Source organism: Melanostigma gelatinosum (genome assembly GCF_949748355.1).
Source record: "Melanostigma gelatinosum genome assembly, chromosome: 22".
Lineage (NCBI taxonomy): Eukaryota > Metazoa > Chordata > Actinopteri > Perciformes > Zoarcidae > Melanostigma > Melanostigma gelatinosum.
In genome coordinates this window covers 3,803,151-3,826,328 of record NC_136655.1, presented here as the reverse complement: position 1 = coordinate 3,826,328, position 23,178 = coordinate 3,803,151, and the positions used below count along the sequence as shown (strand labels likewise).

The window sequence follows — 23,178 nt, the reverse complement described above, 5'->3', positions numbered from 1 at the left end:
GAGTCCCCGACACAGGCAGCGCTGAGTCCTCCATCCTGCCCCCCAAACAGGGGCCAAAAAAAACAACAACACACTGATCCCCTCTGCAGAAATAGACGCTCCTTGGTGGTGATTTGTGTATAGTGTGTACTCTCCATACTGTACTGCGAGTGTCTCTTTCAGTGCAGAAAGGGCTCTCGTCGTCGTCAGTCCCACTGAATTCCTTTCATGTTGCTTTCCCCTCCTCGTGTGTGTAAGTCAAGGGGGCTCTCGGGTCAAAAAGGCCACTCATCGCTCCGTAAGACTGTCGTAATTATCACTGCTGGGATGAATACGATGTGAGCTCTGTGAGCAGCGGCGCCCGGTGACAGGAGCTCAAAGAGAAAGAGATGAAGGCTGATCGACTTTCTCCAGAAAACCACTGGAGGGATCGGCACGCTGGCTTTATGTTCAGATTAGGTCTCCACCAACTCCAGAGGCAAATGTCTGCACTTTAGCTGCTTAATGCTTCACAAGCCAATCCCTAACGTTGTCTGTCTGCCGTTTGATGCCGGGCTGGTGACATTATAACACACCGGAGTTGTCGAAAAATTTAAAAACTAAATGGTGAAAAACAAGCATCTCCTCTGTCTTCACTCGTGCGAGTGAGAGAAGCCGGGTGTTGGTGAAAGGAGCACCTGTGTGCATTGAAAAGAGTTCTCTGAATAGCTCCATATTTGAAGAGCCACTTATCCACTGATGAAGCTGTAAGTGATTCGTGGCAGCTTCCTGCCTGCAGTAGAGAGAGAGAGAGAGATTAAATGAGAGCATCAGCTGTAATTAGGGCTACTTTCCTCCGTTTGGAAGTGCATGTGTGTCTTAGAGAGAATTATCACTGGGTACCCTGGGTGGGCTGAAGCAATATGACTTAAATTCATTAAAGTTTGATTTTCTACAACCGAATATCACAAAGAGACTATATCTGGGTTTGATATGGAGGGTGCCCATGGGTGCTAATGTTTGGAATCAAAGTGCTGTTTGCAGAGGGAGGGGGTGGCTGTATTTTGTATGGCATGTGCACCAGGGCTACACATGATCAACAGTTTCCGACAGTTTGCGTCCATAACAGACAAATAAAGTTTAAATCTGTATTAAAGTTTTTATTAACTCCAACCACAATCTCCTCATCTCAACACCAAGTGTTTAGTTGCCTTACCGAAACGATACCTTCACCATAGTTTATATACCACAGAAACATTTCGACCTTCTACCCTCGATGCATGACGCATGGATGTAAGTAACAGCCATTTTTGTATTTACATTGTCCACATGTTACACACTTTGACTGTTGAGATTTGTGTAATAGTTAAAGTCAAGAGCAAGGTAGTCTGTAGTCACTTTTGTTGAGTTACGAAAGCTTCACTTCCTCTCTCAGTGTTTGAAAAGACCCATTATTTCCAGTGTCCAAAGGTGACCATTCAAATGCTCCTGACATTTGGGAAATTGTTCTGTTGTCCTTTTTGTTCAGCCAGCTCCCCTTTTATTTCACCGCCTTTCTCCTCTAAATGCCATTTCGCCCTTTTCGTTCCTGTCTGAGCCCGGTGACCCCTCGTCCTCCTCCTCCTTCCTCTCTTGTTCACTCCAGGTTCACCCCGACAGGCTCCGGGTTTAAAAGACTCTCTTTCTCAGCTCTTCTGTTCTGTTTACGTGGGCGTTACAGTAGATTCTGTACTTAGAAGTGGTTCCACTTTGGGTGAAATAAAAAAAAAAGGTTTTGACAGCATTAAGTGCTGATGCACCGTTTTCAAACTGCTCTTTGGTCATTTTGTCCAGTTTCAACGTTCCGTTTTTAATTTATCGTTCTTATGATCCCCAGTGTTTCTGGCCCTGTCTTGATGTTTAGCTCGTTCTATGGTTTCTCTGCATTACATTTACCGTCAACACCAGTGTCCAGCATGAATTCTCCAAAATACCAGAGATACCAAATAAAGTAAGAATTGAATGGCTTCTGGATACAAGACGCGCAGCCACTCTCAAGGTTTCCATTTTAATGAAGAAATATTCTTTCCAGCAGAAAACCGGATGTTTTACACGTTAGAAATCTCGCAGCCACTACAACACAGACACACACACACACAGAGCACACACAGAGCCAGTGAACCGAAGCTTGTGAGTAGAGGAGCACGCTGTGCAGTGTCCAGGCCGGGTGCTAGTTGGTAATCATTAACACAGACTCCCTGTTTGCATTGCCTCTGTCCCAGCTAGATGTCTGTTAATGCATGTGTGTGTGTTGTCAACAGTGCGTTGTGTCTCGCTGCGCTTTATCAGGCCGTGCGCTTTATTTACACGCTGGGTCTCTCCATAGACGGACACACGTGCACATACAGCAAACACACGTTCAACATCCGTTGCCCCGCGGTCGCACATCTCTCGGAGTTACAGTTTGCTGCAGACTTCCTGTTCTCCAGCAGCTCACACATGAGTGTAGATGGGAGATGTATCGCAGAGCGACCTTTAACACGCCTCATAATTAATCCGTCGAGAAAACAAGCAAATGCTTCCGAGGTTTTCCCGAGGAGAGGATTGACTGGACGCGAGGTGAGTACTGTACATTTACAAAGATAAAAGTAGAAGCATTCAGAGGACAAATCAATCGGATTGCAATTCTCAAGACCATCACCACTATTTATTTTGATAATAATGATTTACTGCAGCACAATAACTGGACTACACACCAACAAAGACACGCAGGCTCAAAAGGGGGTACCAATCAATACATAGGGTTCAATCAATAACTCTAACATAATTTCATTCTCGAATCACTATTAATTAAATCAGTTTGATTGTGAGCTTATGATTGACCTTAATGGATAAACACCCTGCCTACAAAAACCTGATTGGATAAGCTCCGATCAATGGCAGTGGACCATAAAGCCCCACAGCATTTAATGCCAATAAAGCACCATTTAAAGCGCCCTCCCTGGGAGACCCGAGCGCCACATGCGGTCCGGCCGAGCGTCGGATGGGACGCTCTTTGAGGCAGAGCGTTAGCATACGCTTACTCCGGGAATGCCCTTGAGGAATGGGACGTGAGCAGCATCACATACACCGGAGGAGGGTTAGGGAATAGGTGGAGTGAGACGGAAAGATGGGGAGAGGAGGATGGAGAGGATGAATAAAGACGAATAAGTGAGATTGAGGGGCCGGTTATGGCTTTTAAAAGGTAGTTTGAACTGTAATCACACACGGTAACATTACCAATAATCATCGATCACATCTGACGTTACTAGAACAATGTGCTTTGTCTCACTCCGAAATAAAATGAAATGCTCCACAACACAAGAATAAGTTTGCTGATGGTGTGTGTCAAGGCACATCTCATAGTACCTTCCACTGACTATTTGTTTTCACGCAGCAGAAGGTGCGAGTGGGTGGGGGGAAAGAAAATGTCAGAAAAATAGTGAGCTGGGAGATAGAGAGGGGTGTGTGTGTGTGTGTGTGTGTGTGTGTGTGTGTGTGCATTCTGTCTGACGGAGGAAGGGCAAGCGAGGGAGAGGGGGAGTCGGGGGAGGGAGCTGGAGTAGGTGGGCGGGAAGAGAGGAGGCAAGTGTCACGGACAGAGAGAGAGAGAGAGAGAAACGGAGAGAGAGAGGGAAGGAACAGTGAGCTGCTCGCTTGCCGGAGCTGTTGACTGGGTGTTGGAGTGTGTGATCGAGAGCGCTTCTTGAGCCGCTGTGTGAGGGGGAAGAGAAGAGGACATTGCTTTTTATTTTCCTGCCTTTTCTTTTCGGTTTTTTTCTTTTTCTTTCTTCTTAAAGTGCCACATCGAGCTCCCCTCAGCGAACGCAGAACTTGTGTCAAACCCCTTCCTGGGATTGTAAAGAGGACCCAGGGACAGCGTGCTGCCAGGTGAGAGGCAAACAAAACACAATAATAGGAAAGCAATGTGGGGGTGGAGATAGCATGGTTGTACACGGTTATGTTTTGGAATGAATACATGTCATGCCCGGTTGGAACGGAGAGAACATGCTGGTATTGATGTGTGAAAGTGTGTGTGTGTGTGTAATTGTGACTGGAAGAGTCAGGTTGTATAGAGCAGGAGGAGCCGGATGATGGGGAGGAGGAGGTGTAGTGTCTTTTTGGACTGCACCTCATCCAGGATGACACACAGATGTCAGGGCATGTCAGATTTACAACTGGGAAGGACAAAGGACTGGAGACACTGGAACCAGTGGAAGGACTTTTTCTCCGTCTCACTTCATTTGTTTTGGCACAGATCCTTTCGCCCTCAACTGATGCGGCGTTAAATACTCCTACTTGAGATCGCAGTTGACATATTTTTGCACATGTATTCCGTTTTTCCCGATGATTCTGTTTGTGGCTTCATGTTTTGTAGTCTCTTGAAAGCCGGTCACAGCATTGGTTTGCGATCCGTGGCAGTAGTGACAGGCAGGGATAAGCAGACCGCCAGGGAGAGTTAGGCTCAGCCCTGGCATCATTATAGTACGAGGAGACAGCTGGTTCCTCACAGAAAAGAGAAACGTGCCGTGTTTCGCAGCCGCGTGGATATCACGACAGCGAGGCTTGCTCACCCAGGTCATTAAATGAGAAGTTGTACTGTAACCGAATCACTGCACTGCCTTTCCTGCTGTTTGTCATGTTTGTGGTTTGTCATCATGGCCTCTTATCTCTTCCTCTCTCCCCCAACTCTCATCATCCCAGATTCAAACTGAACTGAACTCGTCGATCTCTCTTCCTTCCAATCCTTCCCTGCGTTCCTGCATGCTGACGTACAGGATGACTGTTCAACAAAGCCAGAGGCTGAACAAAAGCTTCTCTGTTCTTAATACAATTTACAATTACATATATTTTTTCTGTCTTCTCTCATTTAGAAACATGAAAGAGGCCCCTGTCTATTTGATTCCATTGTCTCGACCCATGAAAGCCACCACGTGGCTCCGGTCTTTATAAACGCAAAACTAATTCAGTTGGATTTCAAATCCATTTTGACTTCATTTCCCCACCACCTTCTTCTACCTTTATTCTCCTGCGAGGTCCATTAAACTCTATTCACATCCGCTCACTGCACCGTTTTTTTTTTTTGCTCCATGGAAAAAAGGATTTGCACATCCCACAGCGGACCTGAACAATCTGCTCACCTTTCATATTGCTGCACATTGTTACCTTCAGATTTATCTCCTCTTCACGCTTGAAATGAACAATTCGCTCCTTTTTCTCGTAACCTATCGCGCCCACTGGCATTGTCATGCGGTTCAACAACTACCGAATGTGTGTCTGTGGCGTCTGATGTGTATCCAGCTGTGAGATCTCCCAATGCGTCAATAGTGAATGAGCGTCTCTCGCACTCATTCACGCGGCCCAATCACACGGGGTTTTTGTTTATCTAGCGGCTGCAAAGCCTTGAATAACACACACCGGACTGTGCTGAACCATTATGAAGCTTAAACAGGCTGTGTGTTTTGACCGGATCACTCCCTCCGTGGACGTTACGGTTTTCCTGCCCAGAGTGGCAGGTGGCTCCTTTTCGGTCCACTGGATGAGTCCGCTCCCTCCGTGACTCGCTGCTTCATCCACTCTCTGATTGGCTGGCTTTTCTACTCCGGGGAGGGTCAGGACCGAGAGAGGGGCCGGCCCCTCGTGAGCCGGGCTCGGCCGTTGTTTTCACACAGCATCCCACTGTATGCACTTTCCCAATGTGTTGGACTGAATGTTAAAAACACAGGCGTTAGGTAGCGGTAGAGAGGACCGGAGATGCTTTTGATTGCTGAAATATAGCGCAACCCTTTTTTTTGTCACATTTGTTCAAAAATAAGTATCGCTGAGGTCGTTCTCCTCGAAACACGCGATACTCCATCCAGCCTCTACCCCTCTCATGTTTAATATCCATCTAAGGGCTGTATTGAGGCCTCCCATCCCTTTGTAGATGACGCTGTCTCATGTGGCAGCTCTGAAGCAAACAGGGCGTGGAGCTCCCTGCCTGCTGAGACTCTGGCTCGTTTGCCTCTTTCAGACAGACCCGGCTGTGACGAAGTCCAATCTGCTCCACCCAGTAACCCAGCCGGTGACAAAAAAATCTAATCACGGCAGACTTTGAATATTTATTCGCTGAAATCTATTTGTGTTTACGAACCAACAGTGACTGTCAGTCGAGTCCACGGGCAACAGCGCTCAGTACTTACCCAGCGAGCCCGGCTAAATAATTAACAGTTGCCAAATTTGTTTTGTTTTTTTGCCACAATGCATGCGGATCACTGGCGGATCATCTGTGTTTGCTTGCATTGAAGGATACGCATGATGCACTTTCATATGACTCCGTAGCTTTATGCCCTCGGAGCAACGACACGTCAGGAGACAAGCAGCTTGAATTTGAGTTTGTGAAAGACGGTCTGCTTTGTTAGCTGGTTTGGTTTATTGCCAACATTCTGATATATTTATAAGATTACAACATATCAGACTTTGTTGAGGCGAAAGCACATTTTGGACTATTGTCCATTGTTGTTCCTGGTGTTTGAGACAGAGACAGGTATTAAGATATTCGGAAAAAAATGCAAAATATTTTGAGAAAGAAGACATGGTAACAAATATCACGAACAAAAGAACTAAGATAGATTAATGAATTGCATAATCCTTTTACATTCTTTTACAATTATTTATTCTTTGTATATTTACTATTGCAGAGATAAATCAATGGGATAAAAGGTAGAGTTCTCAAATACTTACTGTCAGCAATCAATAGCTGCAGCCCTAATCCTTACAAAAACATCTTTATTTCAGTAAAACTGGAACCAAATGGAAACTTACTGAGAAAAGATTGAACTCTCCCACTCTAGATTCAGGAATTGATGACATCGCAGGTTGGCATGTTAGTTCTGTTGTTGCGTCGACAAAGATCACACCCAGAAATCCTGCTCAGCATCACTGCATCACACCGAGGACGAACACTCTCATCCAACAAGCTTTATTTCACACTGCACATCATTCTGATTCATCTGCTTTGGCTGCAATAGATGAGATGAGTCAGCTATGGCTTTGGTGATCCATTTTATTGATTTGAATTTACTAAGTATGTACGCGCAAATCCGTAATTCAGATTAATTGTATATTAACTGTCGATACAATAACAATTGTCTTCAAGAAACAAGGCTGTGTGCTGCAGCTGCTGCTAATCAGCCGGTTTCATTTATGAAGTCTCCGTGTCTTACAGCCTGTGTGTGATAACGGTAACACAGCAAGAGGGTGAGAAGTCAGACGTGAAAGAGTGTTGTTTGCCATCGGGCCGTTGCATGAAAGCTCAGTGTGGTTTGCTCTCTGATCTTTGGTGATGGAGCTCACGGGAAAATGTTGGATGCCGCCTCTCAGTACACTAAGAGAAGTTGGAAAGATAAGAGCTGCTTCTGTTCATGCATTTACCCTCTCACACACACACACACACACACACACGTCCACACTAATATGCAACGGTAGGCTCAGCATGACATTGATTCCGTGCCTCGCTGCATGTCCTCCAAGTACAGAGGATCTCCAGCCCGCCGACGGAAACAATACAAGTCTTGCCCCCGAGGCCTCTGTTATCACCAGTAGACAGCAAACAACCCGCCTCTCTCTCTCTCTCTCGCTCTCTCTCTCTCTCTCTCTCTCTCTCTCTCTCTCTCTCTCTCTCTCTCTCGAACCCCCATACGCATGTCCCCTAATTGAGGCAGCTAATAACTAAGCCGGGTCATTTGTATATGTATGCATTAGCATAATTGAATAGGCATGAGTTAAGTGTTTTCCGCTGGTGCGTTAATAACACGGTCCGGGAAAACGAGGTGAACACGTGCGCGGCTGGTTTTTGTTCAGCTGAGGCGTCCTTGTCTCTTTAGGCTGCGTGCTGGCCGGAGCTATTAAACTGAGTGTGAAACAGTGACATGTTTCACGGTCAAGCTTCAAACAGGCGGTGCTGGTGAGGGTTCACGCGTGTGCTTTTCCCCTCTGACCTGACGTAGTCTGTTCCTCCTTGAGCCCACACTCTCATCAATAAAACCCAGCTTCTAAGCTGAGGAGGTGATGTTGGACAACAGAAACACTGATGGCAGGAGGTTGGGGCGCATGAAGAGAGAGTTGATGTGAATTGAGCTTCAAGTGAAGAAGAGGGATGATGAAGGACGGAGGCTGGCGTTGGGGACGAGGATATATTTTCCATCTCGGTACGCTGCAGCTGTCGTCCTTGTCGCTGCGCCGTGTAAATCAGCGCGCTGTCTGCCGCCGATCTGAGTGGAAAAAAGAAGAGCTGCTTTTTATCACTGCATGTCTGACTCCACAGAAGGCTGCATATTCACCAGAGACTCTCTATTTACAGAGAGGGAGGGGGTCAAAGCTGACAGCGCCAAGAAAGTGCAAATTCTTTCAGCACTCGAGTGCACAGGAGGTTACTGAAAGGTAAAAGGAAGCCGGAGAGTAGCACACATCAAACATATCTAATTGTTGCATAGCAACAACCTTCTGGTTTTCAGTAGTTGAAGCACAAAGCAAAGAGACACAAATAAGGACAAAACAAAATACCCTTTTTTTCTAGAGCTGAATCATGGTCAGAAAATATGAAATTATCCGATCTCTTGCTTTGCGTCACCTGGATTGATGTTCGTCAGCTTCCAAATCAACCCGATCAAAGCTCCAATGAATGGAGAGACAGTCCTCTAATGTCCTGGATCAATTATTTTATTCAATCAGAGCAAAAGCGCAAATTTAGATAAAAGCATGTTCGGATAAATTCATAACTGTCATACTGTGGTCAATGTTAAAAGACAGCAGCAAGGGGAATATAAACCCATTACCACTTTTTAACAGACAGCCAAAATGTCCACTCTGCCATCCACTGAAACAACAAAGACAGTCTTTATCTTTATCTCCAGAGTTTCTCCTTTTCTATTTACCAAGGTCAGTGGTGTTACCATCACTCTGTAACCTTCAAGTCATTCCCGGTTTACTCCAATTAAAGGATCAGTCGCGTTAAAAGCCTGTCACCGGGAGGAAAAATCCGGAAGGTTATCTTCAAAATCAGGCGTTTTCTCTGAACTCCGTCCTTTGATGCATCGACATGCCCTAAAGCAGAGCAGGCCGCAGTAAATGGAGGATAATCACTGATCTTAGATGTCCACTTCGGAGTGCATTATCAGATACCACCATCCAGGAGGTCCGCTATATGGGTGACACAGATCCCATTACTGTGTGTCTCACAGTGGCCTACAGTGACCCGGAAACGAATACACGCCCACGCAAAGTAAACGCCACATTCATGTGCAACGTTGAGATTTATGTCGTCATGATTGCAGGGCTGAGGGAGAGAGGAGCCGCACCGCGGATACATTTCACGGCTTTTTTCCAAGTTCCTTCCCGTTCCTGCTGAGTGCAGAGGAGAAGTGCAGAGAGGCAAGTGGGCCACGCAAAAGGGCTTCTGTGTGAGCGTGAATTCACCTTTTCCCAGCGTTGCTTTGGTGGAGATTTGCACAGCAAAGCCAGGTGTGAAAAGCCTGTTAGAATGCAATCAGGGCCTTTGCATTCCCCTCCTCAGGCAGTGCAGTAGTTCTGACTGTTCACTTATTTCTTTCTCCACTTCTTTACCTCTTTCTCTCCGCACAGTTTCACATCACCTGCTCTCAGATCAGAGGAAAAAGGTAGAGGTGTGTGTGTGTGTGTGTGTGTGTGTGTGTGTGTGTGTGTGTGTGTGTGTGTGTGTGCGTGTGCGTGTGTGTGTGTGCGTGTGTGTAGATATGGCGACGTGTGAGATCACTGTGATTAACACCTCATGCATTTTTCATCCGTCGTCACCTTCGCCTGCTGCCAAAAGTCATGACTGAATTCTTTCGGAGGGAACGAGTTTTTCCTGGAAATTTGAAGCCAAATGAACAAAATCCGCTCTTCCACATTCGAGTCGATGACCCGAAGCCGCTGCGGCATGAACGGCGCTGACACATCATGTTAACCAGCCTCCATCGTCTCTCACAAGGCCGCTTGCTTGCGAAAGGAAAGGAAAGTAGAGATCGAAGGACGTTTATCGGCCAAGTTGTGGGAGGCTTTGTAAACAAGGTTTCTGTTCAAGAACAAGCCGTGGAGTAAAAATGATATCGGTTATTGTCTCTAAACACATCCTCCACATAGTTTAAGTCTTTTTCTCTCCTTCCCCTTAACTGTCAGTGTAAATAACCTCGCTGGCTCCTGATGAACCATTTACCCACGATGCACAGAGTGAAGAGAGAGAGAGAGAGAGAGAGAGAGCTTAGTTCACGAAGAGAACGAGCTTCTGGATTATTGTGGCTTGAGTTTGACATTCACTGAACACTCGATGTGCTAATTTACAGTTTCCACCAATAGCCATTGCTTGGTCCGAGTTCCCCCTCCGGACTGAAGAGTCTTTAGGGAGCGAGTGCGAGGTTAAATAAATCGGTGTTTTGCATTTTGTTTCATTCACCAGTTAAAAGGATTCGAAGCCTTTCTGTGCTGATTCCTGTTACAACTGTCTTCATGTCGTTCACCTCATGAATGCTCATTCAGGATTTCATTCAGTGCTGAACCATTCGAACTGAAACAGAACTGTTCTGCAAACATTTGGCTGTTTCCAGATTCTCAAATGTGAAGTTTCTGTTCTGTTCTGTATGCTTTTTAAATTGAATATTGTTGGTTTTGGGTTCTTGAACACCATCCAACCAGTGCTGCTGAGTGAGAAGCTGCGGGTGGTGGGGGTGAACACGTCCACCGTCTCCTGGATCACTGACTACCTCCCAGGCAGACCACAGTTTGTCCCACTGGGCCGTGTGCTGTCTGATACGGTGGTCAGTGATATCGGAGTCTCCCCTCCTGTTCACCTTGTACACCACTGACTTCCAGTACAACTCTGTGTCATGCCATCTGCAGAAGTTCTCTGATGACTCTGCAGTGGTCGGGTGTGTAAGGGACGGACGGGAGGAGGAGGACAGGGCAGTGGTGGAGGACTTTGTGGAGCGGGCCGGTAGAAATCACTTCGATCCTTCAACGTGTGCAGCAGGATGTTGGAGATGTTCTACAGTCTGGTGTGGTCAGTGCACTGTACTCCTGTAGTCTGCTGGGGCAGCAGCATTGGAGCCGGAGACTTATTTTAATTTTTAATTTTTCCTACTTAGTTGACTTCATACAATTCTATCCAGTGTATATACTGTGCATTTTTATTACTTTGTTTTCTTAAATTGAATGGGTCCTGTTATTTTATTATATTGTATACAGTGTGCATTTTCCACACCCAATATTTTATTTTATTGTGTAACCCTGTTTGCTGCTGCCACAGACAAATTTCCCCTTGGGGATGAATAAAGTACTTTTCTATTCTATTGATTGTACGAACTAAAAGATGACCTTGAGCTCTGGACTGGACTAAATGATTCCTGAGTGACATTTTCCGTCATCACGATGAACACGGGCACTGTAGTTTATTTGCATCCCACGTACACCTTCCTGCTGCCAGACAATCTAAAGTACCAAACGTGTATTCATCCACTGAAAATAGTCCCCAACGTGCCATTTACTCCGTTTTGAGTAGAAACAACAACAGTGCCCAAGATGTTGCAGGAAGCTGCCGAGCCTTTTTCTAAGATGAAAGCCTCTATCTTTGTGATCGCTTTAGAAAGAAATCATCTGCAGGAAAGAACGGGGTTCAGACTGAGAGCCACAGACGGGGTAGGAAAGTCAAAAAGAACTGAGAGTTTGACAAACACACTGCTGGGATTTGTCGACGGTAAGAAAAATGTTTCCAGCCACAGTCAGTATTCAGAAGTCACTGTTGCGTGTCAGATTCTTCTCGTTTTAATTGTCTTTCATCGCGATACCATTAATTATGTCCAAAGTGTCCGAGAGGCGTCAGTCCGGCAGATGAAAACCGCTGCACGGCATCCTGATTTAAGAGTAATTCCATCCTTCAAATCTGTTTTGCAAACAAACATGTGCACGTATCATAAGTGACAAAAATGAATGCAACGCAAGACACTGACGAGGAGAAAAAGGGTGGAGGAGGTCGGTGTTAACAGCGGCTCGCGTAATTGGAAACTAAATGTGATGTCAGTCACATTGTTCTTTGCATGTTCCCCTCCGTCTTGACAAAGCGTTGCTGGAGCTGAAGGTTTAAGAGCTTTTCGTGAGCTGAAACACGCCTTCAAAGCCACTTCTGTTCTCTGCCCTGAATGCACCAGTCAGATCAGTGACGGCGTCTAACGTCGGGTTCTCTCCTGTGCACTTCCTCTCAGCCCACCTGCCTTTTCCCCTTTAGTCCATCAATCAATCCAGCCCGCATCACGCTCTAGTAAGCTTGACTGGCACTAAAGGAGGCAGTCTAACCTTGGAGCGCAGTGTGTGGCACCAGCCAGTTCATATACACACACATATATATATAGCAGTTCTCTGCTCATTGCTCATGAATGACAAGGCAATAATAGATGTATTTAAACCCAGGTGGTAATTAAATATTCTGACAATCTGACATCATTTCCAGGCAAAGTCTGTTTGTTTCAGTGTATGAATGAACCAGGAATGTCTTGACATTCTTGCCGTCCGCACTCATAAACCGCTATAATTGAGAGCGGCGACGGGCTCTGATTAAGTCTCGAGACGCTCCGGTTTAATATTACACCTGCTTCGTGAAGAAAATGCAGAAAGGAGGAGTAGATGACGCGTGACAGGAAGAAGACAAAGCGCGAGACGGAGAGGTGTGAAAGAAACTTTTCAGGATGAGCGGCGATAAGAGAAGCTTTGTGCAGCGTGAGCTGGCGGATGGCGGCACTCTCCTGGCTTCATTCGTCTCCTCTTTGCGGCGTTCTTTCTTTCTTGACTATTCTCGCGGAATGATGAGAAAGTTCCTTCATCTCAGCCCTCATCTGCTCAAACAAGACACACCGATTCTCTTTTGTTTTTGTTTGCAGATGTCCTGTTTTAAAATGTAGACATTTCTGACCTCCAGCTACAGCTGCTGCTAACAACTATTGCCATCATGGATTAATCTGCAGATTATTTTCATTCATTCATTTTGTGTCTGAAAATGTTGGAAAAATAGTTACAAGTGGTTAAAAATACAAATTACTCTCAAAGAAGACAAATAATTACATTTGAGAAGTGATTTTTTGGGGCATTTTTACTTAAAAGATGTCGTAAATCATTAATGGATGATGAATTTATTGATCGACTCATACACCAGACTTACAACCCCTTTTGTAACTCATTTTGTTGTGAGAAATGACACAGAACTATTACCCAGCTCTACAGCTTCCACATCTATCAGTCTGAAATGAGATGATGAGGCAATAACAAACAGAAATTCCGTATAATTGATAAAGAAATCGCTTTTGTTGCCGCTTGCCTGTGCTATCTTAGCCATGCTGTGTTTGCAGATGTCTATTTTCCTTAATTTGGCCCAAAATCTGCTTAATTGTGAGCAGATTCTCTCAGTTGTGTGTGTTGGGAAACATGTGGCATTAATTGGTGATGAGAGCTTGACAAAGGTTCCCGTCCCACATGAATCTGTTTTGGAGTCTGTCCTACAGTGTGTCCTCGCCGTGGCAGCTGTTGCAGCCGGTTCTTTCCCAAACGGTCCAAAGACATTAACAGGCAGAGAGCAACGCACAACAAAAAATGATCAGAAAATGTTTGGCAAGCTGTTACTTCCACCTCCAGGATGCTAGAAACTGATCAGAATTTAAATTGGAACATTATTCTGTATTTGGAGTTTAGTTGAGGTGCGTTATTAATTACAATTGATTCGTATGTCGTGCCTGAGCCCTTTTACAGCCTATGAACAACCTGTAACACGGTCTCTGTTAAGACTCTTTAAAATAGATGAATCCTCGGCCTATCAGCAGCCACTGCACCTTTCACTAACAGATATCTGATGCCTTGTGTAAAGATATGCACACATGAGAAAGTGTGTGACAAAGCACTGTTTTTAAGAAGAACAGGTTGCATATCACAGTGTCGTAATTTTTTAAGGGAGCTGAATTTTCACACTAATTCCCAATGTTCTGGGATGTGTAAGGCTCAACGCCATGCGCCCTCCTCGGTTTCCATGACGACTGTGATCCCTGTATGATAATCGGATTCCCACTATAGCTGTGAAAACACTCGTTCCCGCCCCGATCCAAGAAAATTATAACACGACACACACGCGGCGAGGAATTCGACTGCGTGACGATGAAACTGCAGAGTGAAGAAAATGCCTCGTAGCCGAGACCAGCCTGCAGGGTCGGACCCCGGTGAGTCTCTTCATAACCGGTGCAGCAGCAAAGGTAGAACAGAGTATGGTGGAGGAGCCGAGCCGTTGATGGAGGAGGTGTTGGCAGCAGCGGCTGAACCACCCGGTTAGTCTTTAACATGTGCACGGTGTAAAAGAAAGGAGAGCGGTATTGACTCGCCCGCCTTTCAGGAAAGTCATTTGTTGTGTGGTTTTGTGTGGACAGCACACAAAAGACACTGAGTCTAAAGAGAGATGGGCAATGACATGCAGGGAATCGAACCGGAGACTCTGCTGTGCATTGGTGCCCATGCGCCCTAACCACTCGGCTTTCGGGTCGGCCCAACAGCATGCATGTCTTATTCACAGATAACCTGTTTTAGCCCAAAGAAGTACGTTCCCATACAATGAAAGTGCCTTATTATATTTCAAGGGTTTGTTTCTGACCCGTCACCAATACTTATCAAAGTCAGCTGAAGTCCATTCATGGAGGAGGTCGGGGTGGATGGAAAGGTTCGCTTTGGAGACACTGTATTTGGTCGGACGTGGTCTCGTCGTCAAGTCCGCCGCAGAGTTCGATTCACAGCTTTTACACGAGCGTGAACGATTCATAAAAGCATCGAAACAGCGTTAGGAAGGCGAACGCAACACAGACAACAAGAACGCGCTTCACAAAAGGCATTGTTATCCAGAAGATCAATAAGCAACTGAATAACAGACATCTGCTTTCAATTCTGCGGTTTTAATTGCACCCTTTTTTGTTTCCAGTTCTTTTTTTTCCAACACTGCAGCTGAGAAAGAGGAAAAGCTCGACTGCATGAATTCTCTTCACTGGCACAGTCTCAGCCCTTCACATTTATCTCCAGCTCAGCGTATGACAACTACACATCCCCTCTCCTTTGCACAAGACAAATGACCTCATCACCGCGGAGGACCATTCAAAATAGGAGCACGTCAGCCGCGGCGAAGCGCTTCTGAGGAAATGCCGACCCGCTGTTTCTCAGGAGACGCCATCAAAAGCACATTTCAGAGAGCAAAACGAGTGTTAGAGCTTGTTTGGGGCTTTCAACACACATCGAGAGGCTGATCCAGAACCACTGGTGGACGAAGCAGCAGTGTCAGTGTCACTGTAATTTAATACTGTCCAGACGAGCACCTTCTGCTGGGGCTAATTTGCTGCTGAGGACACATTGTTTCGCCAGAATGAAGTTTTTCTGTATATATATATATATATATATATATATATAATGTGTCTTTTTTAAAGTGGAGCTCATTGATTTGGATTTGGACAGATCTGCTGAGGACCGTCGGGGCTAATGAGTCCCAATATGCTTTGGTGTCCAATCACAAACCATCACGCCTGATTCATAATGGCAGACCTTAATAGCGTGACTGATAGGCTCATAGACCAATCACATTTGTGTCAGTCATCCAAAATAAGCTTGCCAGTGGATTCAATTGATTTGCATATATCATAACAGAGTTACTCTGGAATTTATGTTTTTGTATTTATTCATTTTCTACAAAGAGAACGGATACATTTACCAAGCATTTTATCAAATTAAATCACAAACACTTTGCTCACCGGACGCTGCCGTTGACCGTGTTCACAGCTGTCTAATGAATAATATCTGGCCACAGCTCCTATGAATAAAACGGGGAGTAAACATCCCGGATGTCCTCGACCGTCACGTTCACATCACAGATGTAGCCGGGGCAAACGCGTGCTCATCTGAGTGACTCTTCAGATTATTCACGCCGGGTTTTGTCCCTCAGGTGAGCCACGCTCCTCACTCGATGTTTATGCAGGTTGTCAACACCTGACACACACGCTCATTCGCATGAAAAATCTGGCCAATTTAGGGGGAGGTTTATGGAGCAACCAGCAGACATCTGGAGGGAGCTGGAGGATGCTCTGAGATTGTAAAGCCATGCTCTCCGTTCGTTTTTAGCAACATTTTTGTGATCCCTGCATCATTGCTCAAAGCCACGGCAGCTTGTATATGTTACACCTGACGTAGATGAAGGACGAAGGAAGAGACGAGCCCTCGTGGCAACACTTTTGCATATTTTGAGTCCTTCCCACCCTCTGTTTTGTTGTGTGGAACCTCCTTTACGGGGAAGTCACTTCTGAACAAGTGCAGATATTTCCCCGCACGCTCCCTCATAGGATAACTAGCACAGCTTGTTCAGTCAAGGGTTATCAGCTGCAGATGGCTGGAGACAATAAACATGATCAAACATGGGGGTGGGTATTGTGAGGCAGCATGTCTTAAACCAAGTCGTGGTATGATGCAACGCTGCCCTTTTTGCAATATTTCCTCGTTTTCTCTCCAAAGGATCTGTTGATGGTTTTTCTACGTTTGCATCGGTTTGACCCGTTTCATACAAAGCAACACTTATGATTGAATGTCCTGGTTCATAGCAGCGGAGGCACAGCTTCCTCACAAAGTATAAACAATGTGTAATGAGATGTGTGGGCTGCCTCTCACTATTGATGGCTCCTATAAATCACCTGTTTATCTGCACTCACGACGAGTGCCAGCCTTTCTCTCTCACTACAGTGAGCCGGCTGCAGGCGACGCTGTCCGCTAATCGTGATTAATTCTGTTTACGTCGGCGCAGTCACGATCGAGAATGGCCCCTATCATTTGAGCAGACGGTGTTTTGGAGTTGAGAGCTCGGCCTCGACCTCGCTCTGCTCTTTCTTCTCCAGGTTACTGGTGAGAGCAGAGAAACAGCAATGCACTCGGGACAAAACTGGTTTCCACGCGTATTCAGGAGGATTACAATCGGTAATTATCTGCGAAGCTGTCTTTGCATTTCAGACATGATTGCACAGCAGCAGGGATAATATAGAGCGTCGCTTTTTCTGAACCTGCGCATCCATTTGCCTAATGATCGTGCAGGAGAGGGTCCCACTTCAACTACAATGCTGCCTGATTGTACGGTCCTCGGCATTACCAGAGATAGCTTGTGCCGGGCTTTACTTCACATCACTTGGAACTCTTTTGTACAGATAATAACTCAAAGTGAGCATTTATTCTTATATAATCGTCCTCCTGCTGAACCCTTTCAGTTCACTTATGTGCCATTTCGAGCGATTAGATAAAGGCCGTTTGATGTCTCTGATCAGGCATTTTTAGTGAGGAAAAAAAGCCAGATTAACAGTGCTTTTACACAGCAGCTGCAAAGCGTATAGTGTAGTTCTTTTGCTCGATATAAGAGGGGATCCATCTCTATAATCACGGCCAGTCGGAACTGAATGCAGCAATTTTCACAGATTCAATTTAGCTAATCACACTCGCTCCGTTCCTATTTTCTACTTAAGATATTGAACTGACTCGGAAAAAAACTGATGAAAGTGTAATTGTCCTCCGTGGTAGATTGTGGAAACCGTTAGGAGTCCTTTAGGACTGTGATTCTTAACCATAGGGCCGCGGGCTAACTGAGCTATTCTCATTCTCGTTCGTGCGCTCGGTCGCAGCCATTAAGCACAGCAAGTCCGCTACTCACACACCATGTCTTCGACCATATATACATAGTTTTTGCAATTTGCAAAGGCTAAAAATAAAAGGAAAATAATATAAAATCAAAATATAAAGGGAGAAACACCTTTAGTGTGTCAGAATATCATGTGGTTACCATGTGTCCATTTGGGTCTCCAAATGTCCTTTTAGAGCTCCGCCTGGATCTCTTCATGGAAGAAACACTGTAGAATGGTCATACTTTGTCCAATCTTCTTCAAATTTGAGGCAGTTGTTCACTGATAGTGTAGTTACAGCCCTACACTGTCCTTTACCTGTACAGATACAGTCACCGGCAGTTATTTATACTGAAAGATACTTTTTTATTTTATGTGGACAAAAATCTTACATTTTTACTGACTCCAAAGGCCCACTGCTCTGTTTCTGTATGACCGACAGGTTGTCTGACACTTTTGATGCATATAGTCAGAGTGGGCCCCGGGACACTTTGTACTTGAAAAGTTGGGCCCCGAGGTCAAAAAGGTTAAGAACCCCTGCTTTAGGAGGCTATCATAAGAACAATGTAAAAGCATGGAGCTGAATACAATAGTTAAATCTCTCCTTATTCAACAGCTAGACATGTTTCATACTTTTACTTTAAGCCTGAAGGTCAGTGTTTCCTCTAACTCTACTACCCAAACTACAAAGGAAAGAGAAAGAAGTAAGCAGAAAAAAAGGAAAAAGCCTCAGTGCTTGACCTTGCCCACACGGATCTCAAATGGAGCCCCGTAATAGAGCAATTTCAGCTCTGCCTGGAGCAAGCCAGTGCCTTTATTCATGTAGTCTGGTCTCTTCCTCTTTGGCCAGATTGCACAGGGAGAGAGATTCCCCCGCCCTGGTAGGATGAAATGAAAGAAGATGGTCGAGCCGCGAGGTTTCTGCGAGCAGCACAGAGAGCACAGAGAGCATTACAGATGCTAATGGACTGTTTGTGTGCCCGGCTCCCTCTCTGCTCATTCAGCGGGTTCTCAGGGCGCCGCACCTCACTCCAGGGTCACGGGGGCTGAGGCGAGACCAGGCCCTTACGCTTACAGTATTTTGTTGAGAGGAGGATCTCTATTCATGCTGTAGTATATGTGTAAAGGTTTTTATTCCAACAACCATATAATTTAACAACCAATTTTATTGTTTTTTATTGTCATTTTATTGTTGTTTATTGTTATTGTATTGATCTTTCAGTGACGACATTTCTCAGCATATTAAAAGCACTTTTTGTTCCGATAATTATTGTAATCATTACGTGATTCAATAACTCTTCTGCACGGTTTCTGTGCAGCTCGGTTTAAAGGTGCTGTAAAGCTCTCACACTGCGTACCGATGTTATGTGCATTAGTTACTGCAAAGACGCAATAAAGAAAGAAAAGTAATGTTTACGGATTTCCCATTTTACAGCACGTAGTCAAAATCTTACATTCATTTATTATTGATTCGCATCAGAGAAACATATCAGACGCTGGCTCTGTTAGTTTCATGATTTGTTGTTTGTTCATTGTTGTGCCTCCCCGGTGGGTCCAGACCACTGAGGGAGCCTCAGTCTGGAGCACAATAATCCCCAAATCTACTGTAAAGAAATATGAAATACCATGAGTCCATAACCAGCGGCGCTGGTATGATGAGTCAGAATTTGTTTATTTATTTGATCTTTATTTAACTAGGAGCTCTCTTTAGACTTGAGGGACCTGGATAACGAGTTAAGACGAGACTCTGGGGACATTAAAATAGACTCTGGGGACTTACGACAGTATGTGATCATTAAAAACGCCTCGCTGTCTTCATTAAATGACAAGATGCTTGTCTACGTCTGGAGAAGTTTCAGAATGATTCATTTCCAGACCGTGAGAAGTGTAGAGCTGTGTGTGAACGTAGCCACGCGAGTCCTGTGAGGATTTGGACGGCGTGCTCGTGTGTGCTTTGACCTCCACTGGGCCCTGGAGTTTGGCTCTGTGTGGCGGCGGTCCGCCGGCCTCTTTCTCTGTCTGATCGGATTGGGCCGCGATTGAATGACACAACTGTTTGCCGGTGCCCAGCGGAGGCCGGCTGGCATTAAGCTCGTGCCAAACTGGCTCTCCGCGGAGACGTCTCGCTGGGAAAATGTCCCTCCAATCCAGCTCCGCCGCCCAAATCTCCTGCTGTTTCCCAAAAATAAGAATTATCACAGCTGCACATCCTGCCTCAAACTGTCAGCTCTCATAATTTGAATTACCAAATGGCACTCATGCTTAGTTAATTACATTTTTATTTCCAAGTCCTGATTTTAATAAGACGTTTAGAAAAATCAGGCCGAAACTGACAGGGTGGTAAACAGCTAAAGGAAGCTGCTTTTGCTGACGCTGCATTTGCTCATAACGGATCTATTCTGTGCGTTCTGGTGTTGGGAACTGCTCAACGAGCTTTTGTGGATTTGCAACCCCTCTGGACTTCCTTTTCCTTTGTGTTGTTGTTTTTGTGAGTTTTTCCAGCTGGCCAGCTGCAGCGCTTTTCGAACCAGAACTCGGGAAATGAAGAGCATCAGTATCGGCTGTTGCTGGGGACGGATGTCAGGAAGGATCGCACACTGGAGCTGGCAAGCCCTGACATGCCGTCCTCTGTAAGAAGAAAGTAATTGGCCTCCTAATTGCTCTCAGAGGCATGTTTCACCGACCGAGCCAGTTCCCGGGCCTGCCTTCAGCCTCGGTACAAGTCCAGTGTCAGCCCTGTGCGATCTGACCTGAACACGAGACGGACACGAGGAAAAGAAAGCGTCTTTCTTCTTCCTCTGGCTTCCTCGTTTTTTTTCTCTCCACCCATTATACTCCACCAGCGCTGTCACTCTGTGTCCGCAGCTCTGTTTATCTCCCTCAGGGGGCACTCTCTTCTCCAGCCAAACAGCCCCATCAGTGAGCTGACTTCAATCAAGAGGAGTTCCATTTCTACCGCCGTTTAAAGCGTCCTCACTGGAGACGCACCTTGAGGATCTTGTCTTCAGCTTTCCTGTCTCTCTAAACTTAAAAAACACATTCAATAATCTCTGTTATAACTTGTCTTTTCATCTTGTCTGCTAATTCGAGCTGAAATCCAACAGAAACACGACAAGAAAATGTATCAGTCTGTCATGCAGAGCAGAGTAACTGTGATGTCTCTTTTCAGGCTGAAAAATATACCTCTGGCGGGAATTTCTTTAGATTCATGGGTAACAGGTGGTTAGGAAGATAAGGTTTTCAAATGGGAAGGGGTGAAGCTTTGCTTTGCAGCATAAAAAAGGTAAATTTGAACACCTGGGGAAACAATATTTGACTATACCATCACATTGTTGATTGTCCCCAGGGCGGTAAACATGTTTTACTTATTGACCCATGAATCAGCAGCCCGTTAACTTTCATACTGTGGTTGATTATTCCGTTCTGGATTTGAAAATGTCGACAAAAGGCTGAAGTGTTTGCGGCATCTGTTCGTCAGCTCTTAGCTTTAGTCATCTGTGAAAGCTTTCTGCGCTGCATGTGAATGAGCAAACGTCTCATTTGAATCCATGTGGAATCTTCATGCTTGTTCCTTGTGAAAAGAAGAAAAAAAAGTGTTGATGGAGCGGCTATAAATGGGGGATCGGTGAAGTCAGAAGGCTCAGTGAGTCACGAGAAGCCACGACCGAGAGCTTTATACGGGTGGGGGGGGGGGGGGGGAGATTTCAACAGCCCACTTGGAATTAAGACATGCAGTGAAATAGGATGTGTACGGGGGTTTTGGTCCTGGGCCTGATCCACTCTGACAGGGACAAATTCTGTGGCAGAGCTTCTCTGGAGGCAGGAATCATCTCAAGTGTTGTGTAACGGAGCTGGCAGAGCCAACAAAAAAATAAAATCACAACTTAGTACAAGATGGCAGCTGAAACGTTCCCCTTCTAATATCCAGTCATTGTGTCCAAGAATGCCTTGAAAACTGGACGGCTCATATAGAATTAGATGATGACTAAATATATTGACGGACGGTGTGAGCGATTTGGCGAAAGGCTAAGCTACCTAGCGGATAATGTCGATTATTTGTAATAAAAGTGAAAAAATAACCGTGTAGGCGAGGGTCTGATCACATTTGATTGACAGTGGCGTAGCAACGTAAGTAAAGAAGCCACCGACTGTGATCAGATTTGGATTTAAATATTGCTAAACCGTGATTGGATCACCAAAGTATGCGACACGCCCTTTTTTTCATTTGAGCCCTGCCCACTTCAACCCAGTGAGAATAGGTGAGGCACAGCAGTAAAGACAGAAAATGAATGCAAAGCTTTGCAGAGAACGGCAGGTTATGTAGGACCCGTAACTCAAATGTATAACTGATTATGGTTTCAGTACATCCATACCGACGTCTCGCTCTGTGCCGTGTAATGTCTGCTATAAACGTATAAAATGTTCATTTAGTTCCAGTCTGTTTTAATTCACCTATTAGTTCTAAGTGGCTCTTCCTGTTTAGCGTAAAGTACTTTGTGCATCTTCAGCACTACGGACAGCTCCCGTCACACTGCTCATAGTATCTGCAGTATACCAACACGTTCAGATCACTCAATGAAGATAAGTTTACCAAATTAATGAGAGGCAGATTTCAAATAACATACACCCCCACAGACCTCCGTTTATTTTAATCCCGAAACTCGCTGGAGCGTGGAAAGGACATGGCAGCGTGAACGGCTCCACCACAGCCAGCAGTGATAATTATCATGTGGGAGGTGGGGAGGCTTCTCTGTTGTTGCCTGGGGGTACGACTACAGCAGATGTTTTGGTTTGGAGGCGTGTCTGCCAATACTGGGATCATCATGATTATGATTATGTCTCCAAGTGTCCAAGACCAGTAAGTCGGTCGTCGAGGTCGGAGGTCGGTGGCTGGTTGTGGAAGAGGAGCAGCGATACATTACCTTCTAATGTGTTTCTGATATGCCTCCGTCTGTCCATCCGTCCCGTTCTCGCCATGTCTCCCTTGTCGAGCGAAAGCTGACAGAAAAGGCTTTTGAATGTAAAATCACGGGCAATTAATCGACTGATTGATCAGCAGCAGTTTTTAATGGTCGCTCAATAATTGCTTTCAGCCATTTCTCAAACGTTCAAAGTGTGAGCTTTTTAAATGTCAGGATTTGCTGATTTCGTGTGTGTTGGAACACCATTAATTGGTTTTACCGGTTCAAAACAAGCAATTTAATGACATCAACATTTTACAGCTCAAATAATAACTAGTCATTTAAAGATAATCATCGGTGCCAGCCGGAGTTGTCTTGTCCTGTCTGCTTAGAGAAAGCAGTAAAACAGGGTGTCTGCTTAGAGAAAGCAGTAAAACAGGGTCAACAGCAAGCGACACCTCTGTCAGCATGGAGGCAGTTAGCATATTGTCCAGTTCTTACCCTCCGTATGCCACCAAACGTCCGTCTTAGTGCTCCGGCTCTCTATCGCACAGCAGACTGTCGTATCCAAGAGCAATTTCAACCCAATTTCG

General features: G+C 45.4%; 1 protein-coding gene across 1 annotated transcript in view; it reads left to right on the top strand.

Moving 5' to 3' along the window:
• Positions 1-3,793: 3,793 nt before the first annotated feature.
• Positions 3,794-23,178, top strand: part of syt1a (synaptotagmin Ia) — a gene marked incomplete at its 3' end in the record, with an annotated part of 61,971 nt that continues 42,586 nt past the window's right edge. Inside the window, exon 1 of the mRNA XM_079294725.1 lies at positions 3,794-3,867. The remainder of the gene's footprint in view (positions 3,868-23,178) is intronic.